This window comes from Theropithecus gelada, chromosome 12, assembly GCF_003255815.1.
Source record: "Theropithecus gelada isolate Dixy chromosome 12, Tgel_1.0, whole genome shotgun sequence".
Classification (NCBI taxonomy): Eukaryota; Metazoa; Chordata; class Mammalia; order Primates; family Cercopithecidae; genus Theropithecus; species Theropithecus gelada.
Window position 1 is genome coordinate 34274373 of NC_037680.1, and position 10661 is coordinate 34285033.

The 10661-nt window shown below is 41.1% G+C and overlaps 1 non-coding gene across 1 annotated transcript; it reads left to right on the plus strand.

Moving 5' to 3' along the window:
- The first annotated feature begins 4926 nt into the window (after positions 1 to 4926).
- LOC112636780 lies at positions 4927 to 5034 on the plus strand. The gene has a single exon (XR_003122256.1). It is a non-coding gene; the product is annotated as a U6 spliceosomal RNA (small nuclear RNA).
- The last annotated feature ends 5627 nt before the right edge of the window (positions 5035 to 10661 follow it).

The following is a 10661-nucleotide window of genomic DNA, read 5'->3' on the forward strand; positions in this document are numbered from 1 at the left end:
CCTTATGGCCTCATTGATTTTAATTACCTCCATAAAGGCTGTATCTCCACATGCAGTCACATCGGGGGTTGGAACTTAATATATAAATTTTGGAAGGACACAATTTAGTTTATAACATCTGTCAAAACTTAGAACAGGAGAAAATGAAGGTAATGGAAACACTGATATACTAGTGGGAAAGTAAATCATCACAGCTACCTACGAGGAAAATCTGGCAAAATCCATTCATGTTGGAACATGTATGTCCAAAACCCATGAATTCTACTCTGATTTTGGGAAATCTTTTACAGCTGTGCACCATGAAGTACATGCAAAACGATTTTTACAGCATAATTTTCAAGAGTCCCCAGATCGAAAGCAACCTAAATATCCATTAAAAAAAAAAAAAAAAAAAAAGGAAAAACAAATTATTTAATTAATTTTTTCTGAGACAGGGTCTTGCTGTGTTGCCCAGGCTGGAGTGCAGTGGTGTGATTATAGCTCACTGCAGCTTCAAACTTCTAGGCTCCAGTGATCCTCCCACCTCAGCCGCCAGAGTAGCTAGGACTACAGGTATGCACCACTATACCCTGCTAATTGTTAAACTTTTTTTGTAGAGAAGTGGTCTTGCTACATTGCCCAAGCCAGTCTTGTACTCCAGAGTGCAAGTGATCCTTCTACTGCAGCCTCCCAAAGCACTGGGATTACAGGCCTGAGCCTCTTGTGCCTGGCAGGGAAAATAAATTTTGGTGTGTTCATACATTCAACCCTACATAGCAGTAGAAGTGAAAGAAAAAAAAACAAAAACAAAAACAAAACAAAACTAGACCTACATGTATCAGCATGAACAAATCTCAAATATAATAATGTTGAGGAAAAAAATCAAGTTAATGAAGAACATAGAGCATAATAAATCAGTGGGGTGCCAGAGCTGGCTCACATGTATTGGGGTTGTCTCTTCCTAACTTCTTCTTCACTGACGCAATGTGGTCATTTGAATTTGGCCTTTGGCATTGGAATTAGCCTAACTCTGGCTTTGCAGCCATTCTTTACTAACTGCTTATGGTGGGAGTATGTAAGCATGGAAATTGGCAGATGCTTTAAATTAAGTTGGTCTTTTTTTCCCTAGAGAGCCTGTTGTTAAAACCAGGATATCACTGGATAACATTTTTTTAGATTATCTCATTTAATCCATATATCAACACTATGAGATATTATCACCATTTCACAGATGAAGAAACAGGCTGAGTGTTGTAACTTGCCCAATCCACACAGGTAATAAGGACAGACCAGAGATTATTACCTCATAGTTAGAGTTTACATGTATATACCAAATATACACATATTATATACCCGACTTTTTTTGGGTTTTGACCATACTTTCTGACTCTCACTATTACTCTGTTCCTATTATAGCTGCTACATACGTATGTTTTAGCATTTGCCATGCTGAATTGCAGTCATTCGATTATTAATACTCCCTATTCAATTATGAGCCTCCAAAGAGAATGGACCATACCTTATTCATCTCTATAGTTCCAGAACACAGGCTAGACATGGCACATCTACATAAATTCCTTGTTAGTAGCCTAACTCTGGCTTCGCAGCCATTTTTTACTAACTGCTCATGGGTGATGAATATTACAGGACCATTATTGGACGATTAGCCATTTCTTTTGCTCCAAGATCTCCAAGATCCCCCATCACAAGGCAGCCTCAGCAGGAAAAATATTCAATACAATCAACCCCTGTTTGTAGAGCTGTTCCTCATACCTTGAACCCCAAAACTGTGATGTCTAGGACTTTGTAAGTTTAAGAACTGCACTCACATCAGTGTGTCCCCAGCAGTTCACACACATTACAATAACTAAATGACAGGATAGCACCATATTCATAGAATATACAAGAATAAAGGAAAAATATGAGACAATGTAGATCAATAGCATAAGATAAAATCTTGCCAAAAGCTATCTTTTTATTATGATATAGCCATTGGGTCCAGAGGGGCAAGACCACACAATTCAGAAGCTTTCCCACACAGGAAACTAACAGAGTTGGTTGTTGATGGCATTTGAGGCATAACATTTTTATAAATTTTAAAATAGTTAACACAATATACCATAGTATCATATAAATACAAGTATTTGGTATAATAAATACCACATTCAGGATAATGATTACTTCTTAAGAGGAAGGAAAGGAATGTAATTAATGAGGGAAACAGAAGAGCTTCAGTTGAATTTGAAATGTATTTCTTAAGCTGAGGAGCAGGTATGAATTAGCAATTGTATACTCTGTGCTTTTTGTTTTGCTAAAACATTTAGTAGTAGATCAATGAAATATGGCAGCCAGTTCTCCCACAGAGTATAGAGTTGCATGGGTGAGGTGGGAGGAGGCACCAGACACAGTCTCTATCCTTATGCCATCCCACTAGCTCTGCAGTGAAGGGTAGCTCTATGGCTCCCAGATTTGGCCATGGAGGTGGTGGGGGAGCAGGGGAGTTTTTAGTATCTCTGGGGCCACACGCAGTTGCCACATTTGGTTCTGAGTTTCCGAAAAGAAAGAAGGAGTAAATACCCACACGATGGGGAGAGGAGAGAATCAGGGGAATCATTCAGGTGGTGAACACGACCATTTTAAGATGACCCTTCAGCTCCACCTGACCTCTCCAGGCTGCCTGGTAGGCAGGGGGTATATTTGGTTACAGACAACAGATAGAAGATATATTATACAGATGCCTATTTCTAGTCAACTTGAGTCATAATAGAATTCAAGTTCTCCTAGAAAGGGGCACAAGTAGGAAATGTTAAGGGCAAATCTACAGCTAACTAACATTGGTCAAGAGATGCTAGGAGGGGAGACTTAACTCCTAAGGGAAAGATCCTTTAGCCCTGCTGCTGGGGTGGGTGCCATGTTTTCATTCCTAGGTAAGGTGGTCTAAAGTACTCTACTTTAGTTCCATTCCCTTGGTGCTTGAAAGCAAGTTAATTAGGCATTTATAGGCTGGTCTGGATTTTGTACCTCTCCCTGACCTCCCTCCTCCCCTTCACATTTGTGATACTTAACTGTACGCTAAGCACATCGTGCTGTTTCTACACATGCTGTTCTCTCTGCCCCACCACAATCCTTCTCTTTCTTTAAGTCCTTTCTCTTTCTTCAAGTCCTTTCCCTTTCTTCCTGTGAGAAAACTTCCCCTCTACCTCTCCACATCAACAGAGGCATCTCTGTCTCCTCTGGGTCCCCTTCCTAGGACATACCTTTATCGCTTCTTTCTATGCACAGTATGGTAGTTGCTGCTTATATGTTCATCTCCCCTGCTGCAGTGCTGAGCTCCTTTGAGACAAGAAGGCTGTGTTACTTTACCTTTGTATCTCCCAGGCCTACCACAGACCTGGCACAGACATTGAGTAGGTGCTTACTAGAGGAGAGAAGAAAGAGAAGGGAAGAGAGAGCAGAAAAAATGACCTGACTTTTCACTTCTTTTCTTTAGACATCCTCTCCTTCACTCTATCTTTCCTTTTTTAAACTATCTAACTATCTGCTAACACTCGTGCAGAGTTCAGTTGTAGGCAGAGAAGCAAGGCAGGAAGTATGGGGTATGCCAAAGATAAGGAAACTGACACTAGTGGGCACAAGAGGTCTAATTCCATTCTTTGGTGCAACTTCATTTTACATAGTGCTGTTTGTGGGAAATTAATGACCCTATATACAAAGGCTGGAGGTGCACAGAAGGCAGAGGTGAGGGATGATAACAAAGGTCCTGGTACCTTTTCTTCCCCCTTAACTGTCAACCTCTTCTGCTCTGTTTTTTTTTTTTTTTTTTTTTTTTTGGTCTCCTGACCTGGTCTGGGATCTCCTGATCCCAGCTATCAACAGCTAGCAATTTCATGTGTGTTATGCCATGAATTCTATTCTGAATACAGCCATAGTAGGTTTCACTAATTAATTAAATTGTACTTCATAGACTTGGAGTCAGGTCTCTTGAATACAAGATGCAAATTTATGCAACATATGCAAATCACTCATGTTCTCAAATTCCATGAACAGAATCTGGTAGCCTTGAGATAAAAAAGCCCCTGCCAAGCATCATCTCTCCTAATTATTGCTTAATTTCCTCCTCCCCCCACCCTTTAACATTGAACACTTTCAGGCTTGGCAGAAACTGGAAGAAAACACAATGAGAGCTGGTTAATAAACAGGAAGTTCCTCAGGGGCAAAGACCCTGCAATCTATTTATTTTATGCTCTCCAGTGGCTCTTAATATACTGCTGAGCACACAGTCTTGCATAGGGAACACCACCAGTCCTGACTATCAAATTATGGATATTTCAAGATGAACAAAAGTTGAGAGCCCTGAAGGCTTTGCAAAACATGCCATTTAAGACTAGAAACAGGAAATTGATGACCTGTACTATATAATGCATGTAGCTATTAATTTATTTAAATTAAATAGCATTTAAAAATTTTGTTCTTGGCTGGGTGTGGTGGCTCATGCCTGTAATCCTAGCCCTTTGGGAGACCAAGGCAGGAGGATCCCTTGAGCCCAGGAGTTTGAGACCAGCCTGGGCAACATAGGGAAAACCTGTCTCTATTAAATAATAATAAAAAAAAATGTAAAAGGAAATAAAAATTTAAAATTTAGTTCTCAGTCAAGCCACATTTCAAGTGTTTAGTAGCTAGATGTGGCTAGTGACTTTCATATTGGGCAGTAGAAGTATAGAACATTTCCATTATCATGAAAAGTTCTACCAGACGGCACTGATTTAGACACTTGGTATTCAAAGTCCAGTCCTTGGAGAGCATATTGGGCGTGTATTGAGAGCATATTGGAAATGCAGAAACTCAGGTCCTACTCCAGATCCACTGAATCAGAATCTGCATTTTAACAAAATCCTCAATTCATTCACATGCACATAAATGTGAGAGAGGCATTGGTCTAGATCTAGAATAGAAAACAGTGGTTCTGTACTCGCTTCAGCAGTATATATACTAAGAAGATTAGCATGGCCCCTGTGCAAAGATGACATGCAAATTCATGAAGGATTTCATTAAAAAAACTTTAAAGAAAGTAGAAAGGAAACAGGGGTTCTCCCCAGAAATAAAGCCACACATCTACAGCCATCTGATCTTTGACAAAGTCAACACAAATAAGTAATGGGGAAAGGACTCCATATTCAATAAATGATGCTGGAATAGCTGGCTAGCTATATGCAGAAGAATAAAACTGAAGCCCTACCTTTTGCCATATACAAAAATTAACTCAGGGTGGATTAAAGATTTAAAAGTAACACCTCAACCTATAACCATCCTAGAAGAAAACTTAGTAAACACCATTCTGGACGTCGGCCTTGGGAAATAATTTATGATTAAGTCCTCAAAAGCAGTTGCAACAAAAACAAAAATTGACAAGTGGGACCAATTAACTAAAGAGGTTTTGTACAGGAAAAGAAACTATCAACAGAGTAAACAGACCTACAGAATGGGAGAAAATATTCACAAACTGTGCACCCAACAAAGCTCTAATATCCAGAATCTATAACAACCCCATTAAAAGTGGACAAAAGTCATGAACAGACACTTCTCAAAAAAACACATACAAGCAGCCAACAAATTTATAAAAAATGCTTGATATCATTAATTATCAGATGAATGCAAATAAAAACCACGATGAGATACCATCTCACACCTATCAGAATAGCTATTACTAAAAAGTAAAAAAAACAACAGATGATGGTGAGGCTGCAGAGAAAAGGGAAGGTGTATACATTGTTGGTGGGAATGTAAATTAGTTAGCCACTGTAGAAAGCAGTTTGGAGACTTCTCAAAGAACCAAGAGGAAAACTACCATTTTACCCAGCAATCCTATCACTGGATATATATCCAAAAGAAGGATAGGGCGTCATGGCTCACATCCATAATCCCCAAACTTCGAGAGGCTGAGATGGGAGGATCGGTTGATTCCAGGAGTTTGAGACCAGCCTGGGCAATGTAGTGAGACCCTATCTTTTAAAAAAAAATAGCCAGGCATGGTGGGCATGCCTGTAGTCCCATCTACTTGGGAGGCAGAGGTGGATGATTGCTTGAGCCTGGGAGGTTGAGGTTGCAGTGAGCCATGATCATGCCTCTGCATCCCAGCCTAGAAAACAGAATGAGACCTTGTCTCAAAAAACCAAATACAAAAACAAAAACAAACAGAAAACAAATCATTCTACCAAAAAGACACATGCACTCATCATAGCGCTGTTCACCACAGCAAAGACATGGAATCAACCTGGGTGCCCATCAATAGTGAATTGAATAAAGAAAAGGTACATATACATCATGGAATACTACACAGTCATAAACAACAAAATCATGTCCTTTGCAGCAACATGGACGCAGCTGGAGGTCATTATTCTAAGCAAATTAACCTAGGAACAGAAAACCAAATACCACATGTTCTCACTTGTAAGTGGGAGCTAAACATTAGGCACTCATGGACATAAAGGTGGCAACAACAGGCACTGGGGACTACTAGAGCGGGGAGGGAGAGAGCAGGGGAAGGATTGGAAAACCCTTTGCTCACTCCCTGCATGATGGGGTCATTTGTACCCCAAACCTCAGCATCATGCAATATACCCATGAAACACACCTGCCCATGTACCCCCTGAATCTGAAATAAAAGTTGAAATTACAAAAAGAAAGAAAGAAAAGAAAGAAGGAAGGAAGGAGGGAGAGAAAGAGAAAGAAAAGAAAGAAAAAGAAAGAAAGAAAAAGAAAGAGAAGAAAAAGAAGGAAAGAAAAAGAAAGAAAGAAAGAAAGAGAAAGAAAGAAAGAAAGAAAGAAAGAAAGAAAGAAAGAAAGAAAGAAAGAAAGAAAGAAAGANAGAGAAAGAAAGAAAGAAAGAAAGAAAGAAAGAAAGAAAGAAAGAAAGAAAGAAAGAGAAAGAAAGAAAGGAAAGAAAGACAGACAGAAAGAAAGGAAGGAAAAAGAAAGAAAAGAAGGAAGGAAGGAAGGAATCAGTGATTTTCTAATTTTAGTATATTTCAGAGTCATCTGGGGTACTTATAAACACAAATTGCTGGGCCACAATATATGAGTTCCTAATTCAGTAGGTGTGTTAGTTTCATAGGGTTGCCATAATGAATTACCACAAAATAGGTGGTTTAAAACAAGCTCCTATTTCTGGATGCTCAAAGTCTGAAATCAAAGCATCAGCAGGGTCACACTTCCTCTGAAATTGGTAAGGAAGGTCCTTCCTTGCCTCTTCTTAACTTCTGGTAGTTTGCTGGCAATCTTTGGTGTTCCTTGATTTACCGGTATATAACTTCAGTCTCTGCCTCTATCATCTATGGAGGTCTCCCCTTGTGTATCCGTGTCTCTCTCTCCTTTTCTTATAAGGACATTAGTCATACTGGATTAAAGGCCCACACTAAGCGAGTACAGCCTCATCTTGGCTTATCTAATTACATCTACAATGACCCTATTTCCAAATAAGGTTACATTCTGAGGTACTGGGTGTTAGGACTTCAACCTATCCTTTTGGGGTCACAATTCCACCCATAACAGGAGGGCTAGGGTGTGGCCTGTTAATCTGCATTTCCAAGTTCCGCAGCTGGTGCTAATGCTGTTACAGGAACTCCACTTTGAAAACCATAGGTCAAACAATTAGCAAAACAGGATTATTTGGAACAAAAGTTGGATTGTACCATGGAAGTAACTGTTCCACTTCCCAAATGTGCAGAATTCCATGTTTAGGCATACTTGGGAGGTGATCATCCAGCCATTGCATGAATACTTCCAAAGACAGAGTCCCCTTTACTAGCAGTGCAGCTTTCTTGATGGCTATGCTCTTGAAATTTGTGCCCTTTGAACTTTCCGAATATCTGATACATCTAGCTGATGTATGGCAGCAGAAAGTCTCGATATTTTTTTCTGATGGCTGCACAAAGTCTCAATATTGAATTTTACATTTCCTCTTTGTGACAGTTCTCCAAATCCTTTAGATTCTGGTTTGCTCTGAAAGGCACACTTGTTAAGGTTTTCAGGGGTGATAATCATGTCCCCCCACCCCTGGTTATGAGTTAATTAGAAACAGATATAGGAATCCAACAGATGAAGATCAAAAGATCAATTATATTTCCAGTAAGCATAGATTGGAGGGTAGAAGTTGGACGTTGACCACAATCAGCCTTCCTATGAACCCCCACTTAATTGAATTTATGTAATAGAGTCATATACAAAGAAGCAGGACAGTTGACTCCACACCACTGTGCAAGGTTTTAAGGGTATGAGTTACAGCTATTGCCTCGTAAAGAAATGTAACAGCACTAGGAGAGATCAGGTTTTCCTGGGAGAGAGAAAGGAAAGATCTCTACCTTCTCTTCCATCAAATCCACCCATCCCAAGAGGCTTCCTTCTCCCAGGGTTGCCTCCTTAGCATCCTTCCCACCATTTTCCTTTTTTCAAACAGAACCCTAATGTTATCTACAAAAGCCCCACCGCAACCCCTTTCATGGTGCCCTAGTGTCTCAGGAAGCCAGCACTATCCTCAACTGAAGCCAATCCTATTAAATCTAATCTCCTTGCAAGTGATTGGTTTCAGCATTTAGGCTTCAGCCAATCAGTGCATGGCATGACTCCTAGAGATTGCTATTGGATGAGAGATGGACTAGTGATACAGACGAGCCTAATCAGACCACTTTTGTTCAAAGGTGGGAGGAAGGATTTTTTTTTTTTTTTTTTTGACAGGAGTCTCACTCTATTGTCCACGCTGGTGTGCAATGGCGTGATCTCGGCTCACTGCAACCTCTACCTCCCAGGTTCAAGCGATTCTCCTGCCTCAGCCTCCCAAGTAGCTGGGGTTACAGACATGCACCACCACACCTGGCTAATTTTTTTGTGTTTTTTTTTTAAAGTAGAGACAGGGTTTCACCATGTTGGCCAGGCTGGTCTTGAACTCCTGACCTTAGGTGGTCCGCCTGCCTCAGCCTCCCAAAGTGCTGGGATTACAGGCGTGAGCCACCACACCTGGCCTGGAAAGAATTTTCTAATGAGGAAGCATGCTGTTCCAGGAGTTGATGGCAGTCACCAGGAGGAAGCAACCTGAAGAAAACGCCCCTATCTGGAGGACAAAGGAGCTCAAAGAACAGCAAAGCAATAAATCTCCATCCCCAATTATGATACTTGCTCTACTTCTGGCTTTTGTTGTTGTTATTTAAAATAATATTAATTTTTTAAATTGTTTAAGCTGGTTATGTCAATGTCTCTGTTATTTCCGGCTAAAATAATTTCTACCAATAAAATACTCAAATATTTTTTCTATGATTTAGTAGAAATTGCCTCATGGGACTGGGCACGGTGGCTCACGCCTGTAATTCTAGCATTTTGGGAGGTCGAGGTGGGCGGATCACCTCAGGTAACGAGTTCAAGACCAGCCTGGCCAACATGGGGAAACCCCGTCTCTACTAAAAATACAAAAATTAGCCAGACGTGGTGGCACAAACTTGTAATCCCAGCTACTTGGGAGGCTGAGGCATGAGAATGGCTTGAACCAGGGAGGCAGAGGTTGCAGTGAGCGGAGATGCTCCACTGCACTCCAGCCTGGGCTACAGAGCAAGACTCTGTCACACACACACACACACACACACACACACACACGCACAAAGGAAAAGAAATTGCCTCATGAAAAGCTGAAGAAATAGGACTAGGTTTCGACCCACCAATCCTCCAACTTAATTCATTAATGTTGCTCTTAAAGTATGTGCCCCTAAATGGGCAGATTACTCCAGACACTGTGGTACAATTAACTCCCACCCAGCACAGTGCCTGCCATGGAATACATGCTAAACAAGTATTTGTTGAACAAATGCAACTGGAGACTGCACTAACATTTTTAGTGGATGCATAATAATTATATCAGTTCAGGTGAACTAAAAATCCCTAGAAAATTGTAACACAACTTTTTTTTTTTTTTTTGAGACAGAGTCTTGCTGTGTCGCCCAGGCTGGAGTGCAGTGGCGCGATCTCGGCTCAATGCAAGCTCCGCCTCCCGGGTTCACGCCAGTCTCCTGCCTCAGACTCCCCAGTAGCTGGGACTACAAGGCGCCTGCCACCACGCCGGCTAATTTTTCATATTTTTAGTAGAGACGGGTTTCACCGTGTTAGCCAGGATGGTCTCGATCTCCTGACCTGGTGATCCACCCGCCTCAGCCCCCCAAAGTGCTGGGATTACAGGCCTGAGCCAGGCTGGAGTACAGTGGCGCGATCTCGGCTCACTGCAACCTCTACCCCTCAGGGGTCAAGCGATTCTTCTGCCTCAGCCTCCCAAGTAGCTGGGATTATAAGCACGTGGCACCACGCCCAGCTAATTTTTGTATTTTTAGTAGAGATGGGGTTTCGCCATGTTGGCCAGGCTGATCTCGAACTCCCGAGCCCAAGGGATCTGCCTGCTTCGGCCTCTCAATGTGCTGGGATTACAGGCGTGAGCCACCGTGCCCGGCCATATTTTAATATAAACTGATGCCATCACTGTTGTTCTTCACTCTGTATCTGAGTAATTGCATAGTGTATGAAGTTTTCCTTAAAAATTTTTTTTAACCTAAATAATTGAGTTTAGGAGACTCCAGCATAGGTTGCACTCAGCTGAGGTGATTTTTTTTTCCACTTTTTTTTTTTTTTTTTGAGATGAGTTCTTGCTATGT